Raw genomic sequence first — 12,045 nt, forward strand, 5'->3', positions numbered from 1 at the left:
GCTTTTGGTGAAGTTCTTAAAATCACCAGAGTTAAAAGGAGATCCTAGGGTCAGATGTGACAGTATCCAAGAGTCTGTAAAGTTTCATAGTTGATAAAGAGCAGAGAGGGTTACACTGGCTGTTTGTGAGAAGAACAAAATCACCTCAAGCCTTCTCTAGATAAAATTTTAAATTGATTTCCAATAAATCAGTAGTGTTATCAGTATGGGATTTGAATCAGGATTTCTCGGGCATTTTCAAAAGAAATAATATTGGAGTTTTTGTTTATGCCAAGGATCCTGGTAAGTAATTAACTCCTTTAGGACTTCTTCAGCTGATCTCATACACAATATGAGGCCAATATTTTCATGACAGTGTTGTCTTGGAGACAGTATAATAAGATAACAAAAGTGTCAGCTAGTTTGCCTGGGAATAAGAAGGTAGTGTCCCCATGCATTATGAGCAGCTAACTTTTTTTGTTATGTTAAAAATGAAGAGAACTTCTTGGACAATTTCTTGGCTGGCTATTCCCTAATGCCAGTGGGAACCACAGAGCAGTGTTGATTATTTGACAGTCAGTCTTGCTGGCTGAACGGTCAGCATGAACAGACAAAATGAGGAAATATTCCAGCTTGCAGTGACAATGAAGCAGCACAGTCTGGGACCACATCTGCAGCTGCAGGTTGCTGGGAGCACTTCTGTTAGGAGTTCTTACTGGCTTAAAAACATTATAAGATCTAGCAAAATATTTCACTCCTGTAATTCATATGGGTTTAATGGGGAATATTTTAAGAGAATCACAGGAGTGACCTGTGGCTTTCATAAACCTAACATGGACAACTGTATTTGATTCCTGCAAGGGTAGGAAATACTTCTCTGTCAGTCATGCACTATAAATACCTTGATTGAAGCATTAGGGACTTCATTTCTAGACTGATGTATATCAAGGCATAAGTACAGCTTCCCACAATTAACTCAGAATTACCACTGAGTTGAACATGACTTGTCAAATAATTTTAAAGGCCTCTATGTATTAGCAAGTCTATTGCCATGAAAATCCCGTGGAGAAAAGGCCATGAAGATCAGCTCTTCAGTCCTTTTTCTGTGGTAGAAAGCTGTGGTAGAAGCTGAGCTGTCCAAAGTATGCCTGTCTGGATTTTGGCACAGAGGCTTACTGGATTGTTCCTATCAGTATCTGAAAATGATGCCAGCTGCAATGATGTAGCAGTCTAAGAAGGAGGGCTCTAACCCCGCCAATTTCATATTTTCTCTTTATAACTTGGGTACTTGGTTCCTTAATAATTTCTAAAGTTGCTCAGAAACATGTGACAGGCAAACACATGAATGCACAACATCAGGCAGAAACTTTGCTGAAGAATATCTGGAAAGCAGAATACTTACAATTCATTGCAAAATTTCTGATGCAGCAGAAATTTCAGATTGCAGATGCCTGACTCTCCACCAACTCTAGTAGTCTCCACTGACTCTAGTAGAGTCAGTCCTCTAAGAAATATGGTCACATTCATAAGAGTACATGGCTAAATATGATCCACTGAAAAAGTACCAGTGTGGCCACTGTGAGGGGGAGTTTGATAGCATTCTGTAGAGTTTCAGTAAGTCTGCAGATAAAAGGGCTCCAGCCAACATGTTATGCTGAGATGTTCAGAAGATCACTGCTTACGTTCCATAGCATAATATTTTAGCAATATAAGATTGTTGTAGGGTTAAAGGAAAGGTTCATTTTCAAACTGAGCTGATTAAAATGAGGAAGCTAAGAATCACTTAGTGGCCACTTTTCACAATGGACAAAAGTCGGCAGTAGCATCCTTTTGAGATCACTACTGGGCCCATTTTGATTCTGGAACATAATCAGTGACAAAACTGAGAGTGAAAACTTAAATCTATAATTTTTGGATAAACATTTTGAGTAAATCAAATGCTAAACCAATGGTGAAGGACATTCAATGAACTTCATAAAACTGAATGAGCAAAAAGCTGGTGGATACACTTCAGGTAAATAAGAGGAAATTAATTTAGGAAAAACTGACCTTAACCAGGCTACACTGGGCTGGACTTTAAACTGTATGTTATCACTTCCATTAAAAAAATTTTAAAGTCATTACCAGGGATTCCCTGAAATTCTTGTCTTAATGTGCTGAAGCTGATAAAAAGCCAATGAAGTTGTGGACATGAGAAGCAATGATACTGTGAACATTTTGCTCCTGTGTAAAACTGATGTGTCTGCATCTTGAGTGTTGGGCACGGTTCCAGTCTCTGCACCTGAAAAATAAAATAGTGGAGCTGGAAAATGCCCAGAAGATGATAGCTAAAATGATTGACACAGGAAAGCAATTGTCTTCCAAGGAGAGATTAAAAATACAAAGACTCTTCAGATTGGAAAGAAAAAGGCTGAGGTAGTATATGATTGAGATGTACATTGGGGTATGAAAGTGATGTCTACACTAAATGACAAACTGCTAGTACATCTTGTAACACTAAAGCTAAGAAGCATTTTGGGAAACTAGTCAGAGATAATTTAAAAGACAAAATAATCCTTGATAAGGCAGGTAATGAACTTCTGGACTTTCTTACCCAGGATATTTTGCAGGCACAGTGTTAGCAGGTTCAAAAGGTGATTAGACAGATTCACAGATAATAAATCTATAAAGAGATATTAAAAGGAACAGGCAAGAGAGTATATAGTCTCTAGCACTAACACCACTACAGTTCCTGAACAGATAAGAGGGAAAGAGACCAGAGAAATTGGTCTCCCTAAATAGCATCACTTCATGTCCTGCAGTGCTCTTGCCAATGATCTGCATTTTATATGCTTGAGTGGGTCTAATTTCATGACAGGTTTTCCCTTAGCAATAACATTGTATGGCCAATTTACAGCAGATGCTGATATGAAGTGTGTGTTGAGATTGGTGTTATGGCACTTATGACTACCACATGCTGCATTATACCAACTGACTTCTGACTTGGTACAATTGGTGTGGCATGTTTTTTTGTGGGGATTGTTCTGGGGCTTCTTTGCCAATGAGGGGCTCAAGCTCTTTGTCAGGTTTTGGGTGAAGGGGAGGAGATGTTCTATATGGACCAGCAAAGGCAAGATACATTCCCATTTGCAGAAAGTACTTGTGGGGAAAAGGGTTATTTCTTAGGGGTTCTTGACTGCAAGGACATTCTTAATATAGGTATTACTGTTTGAATAGAGCTATAGCAAAAACTTAACCTTGTAACTTCCAAAGGTATCACTATTATGACTCCTGTAGTGTCAGAGATAGGACAGAGTGGTATTGACCCTACTAAACAGGCTGATGGAAAAAAAGGTGTCTCCATTGGCAAATGACACCTCTCAAACTGGATCTGACTTCCTTCATACAGACTCTTTCATTAGCCTGTACAAGTCACTTCCATGGACATGGAGTAAAAGTCTCTTCATTTCTTGCTGAATAAAATAAGAATAATTGTTGTCTTTGGATCAGCAGACTTCTGTATTTTCCATGGCTCTTCTCCTTTCCAGAAATGATTCTCAGTGTCTTGGAATTAGTATCTTGCTAAATAAAGACTATCACAGATGTCATCCCCAGCCTCAGCAGGGACTTGGGTGTTTGCTCTTGGCAGATGATACTGATGTGGCTGATTTCCCAAAGTTCCAGTAGGTTTCTCAATAACAACTGTGATGACAAAATGTGCTTATAGGGTTTTCCAAAATATAAATTTTCTTTCTATATATATGCGTTCATTCAGTGAAAGAGACCTTTTCCTGAGTGTCAGTGAAATAAATCATAGAATCACTGGAAAATGTTGGAAATGACTGTAAAAATAATCTAGTTCCAATCCCCATGTCAAGGGCAGGGACACCTTTTACTTGATTCAAAAATCCCCCTCCACCTCATCATCTCCAGAAGAGACAATTTCTCACCAAGCTACCAAAGTTTCATTGTTCAGATATATGATGCAGTACGAAAGGCAACCCAGCTAACAACAGCCACAATAGCTTTCATGTTCTGCTTGTTAAATTGAAATCTGTGGCCAGTGACTAATGATGTAGTAGGCTACAATTGTGCTTTCAGCAAGACTACAGTTCTGCTGTTTCTCTCCATGTGAGGCAAAGTGAGAACTATGAAAAACATGGTGATGACAAATGTCTTAGTTCCAAAGAACTACAAAGAGAATAGCCTGTTTCTGATTTGGACTGTCTATCTTGTTGGCTTCAAGGTGATGCAAAAGTCATGCATAAGAATCTCATGATACCTCTGGAATTCCTCAGTCCATCCCAGAGTTGTCATCTCAAATTGTAGGAGAGCCCATTTGTTTGTATCCCGCAGTGGCAAAGCTTTCAGTGCAAGGGCTTCCTGGTTGAAAGGCTTCTTTCACTTCTCGGTGGCTCCAGAAGTCTTGATGCTTCTTCCTATTCCTTAGCAGAACCCACTCCTGATTAATGGAAATTTGACAGCTTATTGATGGAAAAGATTGCAGAGAATTGAAGCAGCAAGCAAATGTAACTTTTTCACTGACAGCACTATGAAGTACAGCAGTGAATGGCTGCCCTGATTCCTTTGGCTGTTGCTGGATGAAGAAAGAGGAGAAGGAACAGAATACAATATGATTTTTTATCCTTTGGTATAAACAAGAAACAGAGCACCTCAGATAGATAGGCATTAATGCTCCATAAAACTGAGGTGCTCTTAAAATGATGCATATATTACCTGAAGGGAATATAGAAAGACTGTGAACCAAAGAATTGATTATTGCTGCTTTGAAACTAGAGCAATTCAAGTGTGAGCCTGCTTAAAATACCTGTTGGAAACCTGTTTCTGACTAGAAACATTTGGAGATGATTTGTCACATTGCTACACACCATCAAGAGCCAAAGCAGAGAGAGAGATATTTTAACCTCTTGCCTTCCAGAGGGAAGTACAAAGGAGAGAAAGGAGAAGGGAGAACTGCCAAGATTAGTGTTTCCATGAACAAAAGAGGAACTTACCTTGGGCTTTTGTGATTTCCTTTCAGCTGCAAAACTGTAATGAAGCAAAAGCAGGAAAACTTGTTCCTGTAAATGTGAGGTGGAGAGGTTTGGTTCCTGCCTAGTACGTGTTTCTTGGGAAAAAACCACAGGAACGACTTTACTTGCTATCTAGATTGTCTAACCATCTCTCTGTACTGATAAGTTGGCACACAGAAAATGTGTGGGGGATGATGCTGACAGAGGAAATAGAAGCAAAAAAAGCACACACTTTATTTATGCAGAAAGAGTAGGCCCTCAAAGCTACAAAACAGGCTAATTGTTTAATTTAATGGGAAATTGTGGGAGAAAACACTTATTGAGGTAAATTGCCACTGGGAGAACAAATTTAGAAAATTCTTAAGCGCCTTGCAAATCTGGCTGATGCTGAAATACAGCCTTGGAATCTAACTTGAAGATACCCATTTACCTTGATTTGAATGAAGACTTATCACACAATTCCTAAAGCTCCTGAAGGAAAGCCTTGAGGAACACAGAATGTCTTCATTCTGAGTAGTGTGGGTTTACAAAAGTCATCAGGTGCTCTTCTCCCAAATACCCACTAAGTTCTTTCTCCAGCTTTTGTCCCTGATGCATTTCCCAAACAGCTGGAGAAAATTAGGCAGGATAAGAGTTTCAGTCTCCCACACTCTTCCAAGATATTTTTAAAGGAGCACATAGCAGGAAAGTTCCTAGTAGCTCACTGTAATGATTTTTATCCAATGTCTAAAGGTGCTTGTTTATTCTAAGTGGTATTACTTTCATCTGCTTAAAGGACGTAATAAAATCCCTAAAAACTATTATGGCAGCATCCATCTTGATTAGTTCTTGGCAAGCAGGACTGCCCATTGTCACACAGACACCCTCACCTAATTGAGCCCCCCCATAAACAGTAAAATATTTGGTCATTAAAGCCACAAGAAATATCTCATATTACTCAAATAGGACGGTACTTTCCATTTTAGTTTACCTCCGGCAAATTAAACAGGCCCCCTTGAAACAGTGACAAGAAGAGTTATAGGAGCTTAGCACCAGGCACCAATTACAATTTGAGAACTAAATGCCATAATTAACAAGACGTACACTTTAATCTAAAGCAACTCAAATATGTGGCTGGATAAAGAAAAAAGGTGAGGGTAAACTCTGTAATTATAATAAATCAGTGTACTGAGAAAGTGTGTACCCTTGAGGTATATTCTTTTATTCTGCAATTAACTTTCAAGTGTTTTGCTTAATAACACCCTCTTCCATGCACACATAAAAAAAAACTTCCTTGAATTCTCATATTCCCCAGTCCTCTGAATAAGCATTCATTTACACAGACACATTTCCTCCTGTCTGTGAGTGATAGGTATGTGCCAGTAGTGCTGCCTGGCAGTTTCTCCCCAAAATCTGGGCTTCTTGTGGATGCCCTGTAATGGCCCAGTTTTGCCTTTGTGAGCAGGAGCAGTATTTGTACATCCTGCTCAGTGCAGAGCTGGGGCAGTGCTGAGTGCTTTTCAAAATCCCATTGCAAACTTCTTTAGCATAAAGGAAGCCTTAAAAAAATAGGGTTTCTCACTAACATATATAAGTAACGTGAGTTTGTATACTTTTTTTTTACATTATCATCTGATAAATAAAACTGTGCTACTGGTATTCTTCCTTTAGTGTATTTAAAGGACAGCCCAATGCATCCTCCCAAGAACCTTATTCATACAAACCTCTGCTTTTGCCATATTTCTGTCCTCTGCAATAGGATTCTAGGATGTAGTAATCATCTAGAATTTCTCCATGCTCTTGCTGACAAAGATAGGTAAGAATTCCCTTGCTTTTTAAGACAGAACAGTAGCCTCTTCTAATTTAGAAAACTATGTGCCAGAACCAGACAAGTGAAGAGGAAAGAAGTGACTGTTAAAAGTGAAGCTTTGTGAGTATAAGATGAATGTGTCAAGGTTAAAGTATTCCTCTAATCCCAGAGTGAGGAAGGAAAGCTGTAGCTAATAAAGTCCATCCATGCAGTTTTATCTACTTGCATGCACTTTACTAGAGGAAGAGGTGCAGTCTGGAGACCAATTACAAATCACTCGTCTGATTCTTTTAATCCTTTTATTTCCACATCTGATCAAAACAAAGATTTCGTTTTTTCCTGTGTCTAAGAAAAGAAAAGAAATCCCAAATTTGCCTTCAATACATTGTTTTCTGTTTTGAAATGCAGCCTTGTATTTTATTCTGAAGCTTTTCTGTACCTCTGACTCTGAGTTTCTCATGGCTATGCATGGGTCTCGATTTGTGTTTGTTCATTGTTTTTTGCTGGTTTGACATGGTTTGGGGGAAAATGGGACCATAAAGCTCAATTGCACTAGAAAGTCCCTACTTTAGATTGACCTTGGGCAATCCCCACTGGAACCAGGGCTGGAAATTGGAAGGACAAGAACATGCACAGCAGCAGACAGAGCTGATTCCCTAGTACTGTTCCGGTTATGCAATTGTGTTTCTGTTTTCAAACTACTGTAGTCTTTTCTAAAACTTTGGCCATGAATTGTGGTACAGCTGCACCCACAGTTTCAGCTACAGGCAGAGACAACAGCAAGGACTTCCAGTACTTTGAGTAAGAGCAGAGGAGGTCACTGCTTTGCCACCTTCAACGGGTCACGTATTTGGGAATGGTACGGGGCAAGGCAAGGGGGGAGTTCCCGCTTCTCACCTAAGGGGATTTTAGCTATTTCTGGTCATCAAGGAAGGCAGGGAACGGTTCAGAAGCTCAACATGTTTTGTTCAGCACCGTGATGAGAACTGAGAATGTTAACAGAAAATTCACAGCTTCAGGGAGTTTGAATGCAAAAGTCTGCAAAAGCCTCAGTGTATGTGTTGCTGTTTGGACATAGATGCTTGTTAAAGAAGGTCCTGTCTTGACTGTAAAAAGGTAGAGCACTTAATTGAACCTCTCACTTATTAAGGATATGTAATATTATTTTTCATTTTAGAAATTTGTTTTCTGCGTTTCATTAGTCCTTTGAGTGATCTCTTATGTGTTTTTTCCTAACCAAGCCTAATAGCCTATATTATCCCTAAGTTGAGCAACGTGAGTGAACATGACAGTTACTTCTGGCATTCAGTGTGGTAGAACATGTATTTTATTCTCTTAATCATTACGCTGCAGATGCAAGAAGTGCCCCACATCAATGAAGTGAGCTTCAGCTACGTCTGCTGTGCAGGTGCTAACTCTGAAAGCTCTTTCTGCTCCTTATCACTCACTCCCTCCCTGTTGTTCTTTCACTCTGAGGCTGTGTTTCTAATGCTGCTCCCCAGCAATGAGAATAAAGTGGGTGCCTGCAAGACAACAAACCCTCAAGTCTGACTGTTGCAGTGCTGGTGATAAGATGTAAACTAAGATTGTATAACTCTTCCAGCAAAGAAATCTAGCTGCGAGTGAGATACTCTGAGCAAAGCTCATGGGGTTTGATTCTGTCCTCAGATAGGGAGAGCCCCAGTGATGCAGAGTGTCTTATCAGATCAACCACCTGATTTTACAAGATTTGCAGAATGCTGTGCCCTTAAGCTAAGGTAGATGCTGAGCGCTGGGTATGTGTTGCACTTTCATTCAGTAATGGTGTAATTTCTTAATACCTTCTCTGTCACTTAGAAACTGTGCCTTGTGTTAGAGGAATCCAACTGCAGGAGTCACCAGTCTCCACTGCTGAGTGGGCTCTGTTGAGAATTCTCTATCAAGAATTACCTGAACGTTGTGAATTGGTGAGGAAAAGCCAGACAGGGCCTGTTTGAATGCCAAAGAAGAAATTCAGAGTGCAAAAAGGTTTGAGTGCCATGGGCAGGTGTCTGCTCTGGGCTGATCTACTCAGCACAGCTTGCTTTACATGGCCAGGAACAGAGAATAAATGATTATTTAACTGATGTGTTTATGGAGTTATAGAGTCGCAGTGAATGCTATTTAAAGCTCCTATGCCATGGTTTGCTCAAATCTCTGGTGAATCCTCCTCTTGAGATGTTTACCTGTCTTTTTGCCATTTCTCTCTGTAGTACCTTATTGACCCAAAGGAATTGTGAGCCTGGTCCACTGGCAGAATTAATAGGAACTGTCAGCAATACTGAGCTTAATCAATTTGTATGGGAGTATTACCTTAGTTAGGAGAATATCTTAGTTAACTTCTCACAATGTTTTTTTTTTCTTCTTTATTTATTTATTTATTTTGATTCTTTACTTGCATTTTCACACTATTCTGACAAGTATGAACTATTCTTGATTTGGCATTACTAGGCTAAAATATCATTACTAAGACATGTTAGTGACCTACTGGTCACTCTTTTTGTGCTTATATTTCTAAAGTGTCTTTTGTGTTTAGAGAATGAAGTAAGTTTTGCAGGAGAACAAGAAAATCAACATAGCTGGTTACTTTTGAATTTGTAGCCTGTGCTGTTACTTGTGGGAATAAATCTGGTTTGATTGTGGATGAAAGTTTCAAAATAATGTGGAGAACTATTCCTTTTTTAACACATTTGTGTAAATCTCTGCTAGAGGCTTGACGTTCTCAATTCCACATCTTCAAGCACTTGCACAGGGTGGCAGTGCTGAAGCTCCTGGTCACTCCTTTCATTTTACATAATCTCCTGACAAAAGTTTCTTAGAACTCACACTGGTTTTGAAAGTGGGGTGAGGACCTAAAATCATTTAGATGTCTTTTTTCCCTGTCTAGTAATCAGGCAACAAATTCTGAAAAATTCAGATCAGCCTGTACCCAAGGCAATAATTCTCTGCAAATCTTTTCTGTGTGCTGCTTTCTTGCTGTTTCTGCACTTGCTCTCAAGCATCTGGGTTGCCTTTCTGTGTTGGATCATGTAAAGATGCTTTCCTAGTCCATTAGATCTTGCAGGACATCTTGTGAAAGGGCATTTGCAGGCTCACGTGATTTTCTTCTGCATTGCAGAGGCTGGGTTTCTAGAGAGGTCAAGGTAAAAATCTCTACAAGTTGTGGTTTTTGGAATGAGATTTAGGTGTAAAAATCAATATATGCACTTGAAAAAAATTTACTTTTGCTCTTCATTATTAGAATTTCCAGCATATTTTTGAGGTGTGTGTGATTTCTTTCCTTTGTGTGCATGAAATGCCTGCCCCTATCTTTTCATGTATCTGTATTTATACATATACTACAAATAAAAGTAGATTTGAGGGCAAACGCTGTAGAATAATGCCTCAGGATTTAAGCTGAGATTGTAATATGTTGCTTGAAGGCTCTGGACAATACTGCTTGAACAAAGAAATTCTTTCAATCCAAAAGGGTTTGTTTTCTGTAATGACTCTCAAACCCAATCAATATTTGTTTTATTAACCTGATGGGTGGATTCAGTTTAAAGTCTTAGTGTAGTTTGTTTGAAGTGCTTTGTACTTGGAAGCTCTGTGAGAGGTAAACAATACTGAGAGTCACAGCAACAGTGGCCTATTGTATTGAGCAAGTCCCTTTTGCACGGAGGCTGTTGACCACTTGTGTTGTTTTTTGAGGATATCAGCCCATGCTTTTTTTCCTGACACAACCTCCAGCATTCAAACATCCCAAAGGTTGGTAAATATTTATCAAGATGCTTTAAAAATATTTTTCTCACAAGTGTTTGCTGGCTCTGCTTTGCAGTTTTCTTCTCTTTTAATACTGTGGTACAGATGCAGGAGGAGGTGAACAAGATCATTGTTTGCCAACATCAAGAGCAATGCAGCTGTGCCTGATTATATTAAATCATACGATGACGCACCATTTTTGACATATGCAGAATCTCTTTATTGTAAATTAATCACTCTAAGAATCTATTTTTATTAGTTAGAACATTAGTGTTTTGCCTCTTTATGTTTTGCATTATTTAGAATCATCATGGACCGAGATGTTTATTTACATAATTAGCTCCATATGCCTTCACTATATTCACATATGGCTGCAGCTATGCAGGACTCCTGTCCCTTCAAGAAGCTGTGCTGGCCCTGTAGGCAAGCCTGGGAGAGATCCTCAGGGCATCTGCATGAGCCTTCAGTCTTCACCTTGAGTACTGTGTGGTGTGGCAGCCACTTTGAACTTAAAATATACCTTTCCTCTTTAACTAGGATAATAAAGAATAAAATATCCATGCCTGTGATGGCCGGTGATAGCTCACCAGTGGGAGGTTGTGTGGGGAGGACCAAACTGTTCTGCAAAACCCTGGTATTGTCTTAGCTGCAAGGGAGAAGCCTTTTCAAAAGCTGACTGTGGCCTCAATTAATTATGATTTTGAGGCATCTGTAGTCCTGCCAGACTTTCATGCTCAAAAATCCTGAGTTACTCTCCAACATAATGTGAGGTTGATGGCAAAATCATAAGATTTAAAAAAAAAAAAATCAGCTCTGGATTCTTTTATTTTCTTTGATGTTCAAGGCTTCCCATTTCCAAGCTTTTGTTTGAGAATATGAACACTAGAAACTTTGCTTTAAATGAAAGCTGAGAAAAATCTAACACTGCAGGATCCCTGGATACTATGACTTTGACTTTGACTTCCCCTGCACTTCAACTTCAGATATTGCAGCATTTGAAATCCTGGCTCGTGGTCATTTGTTGGTTGTTTCCATGAATGCTGCCATGGGTACACCTCATAAAGCAGCCATCCTGCTCCTCTGGTCCTCCATCTGCTCCTCAGCTGATCATCAAGGGGATGAAGCCTACATGCTCTGAGCCAAGGCAGGGAGGTGCCAAGTAGAAGAAGAAAGCAGGAGTGAGTTTGTAACTCAGCAGGAAAAAAACCTGCAGACCTGCATGCAGAAAATATGCGAAAGGGAAATATTTAAAAGGGAGCAGGCAAAGTTTAAAGAGAAGGAATAGGCAACCTAAACCTGGCGAAAGAGAGACCCACTTCAATTTTTAGTTTGTTTCTGGGAAATGCCACTAAAGCAGCCTTGCTCTGGTATTGATATTTTCTACATCCTTATCACAGTTTCCATGTGTGTCTGCGGAGAGAACGACAGTACCCAAGCCTTGGCAGCACCTAAGGTATCTGACTGAGTTTAGGCATCAGATATAATTGGGGAGCATGGCTCCCCAGT

Source organism: Ammospiza caudacuta, chromosome 4 (genome assembly GCF_027887145.1).
Source record: "Ammospiza caudacuta isolate bAmmCau1 chromosome 4, bAmmCau1.pri, whole genome shotgun sequence".
Taxonomy (NCBI): domain Eukaryota; kingdom Metazoa; phylum Chordata; class Aves; order Passeriformes; family Passerellidae; genus Ammospiza; species Ammospiza caudacuta.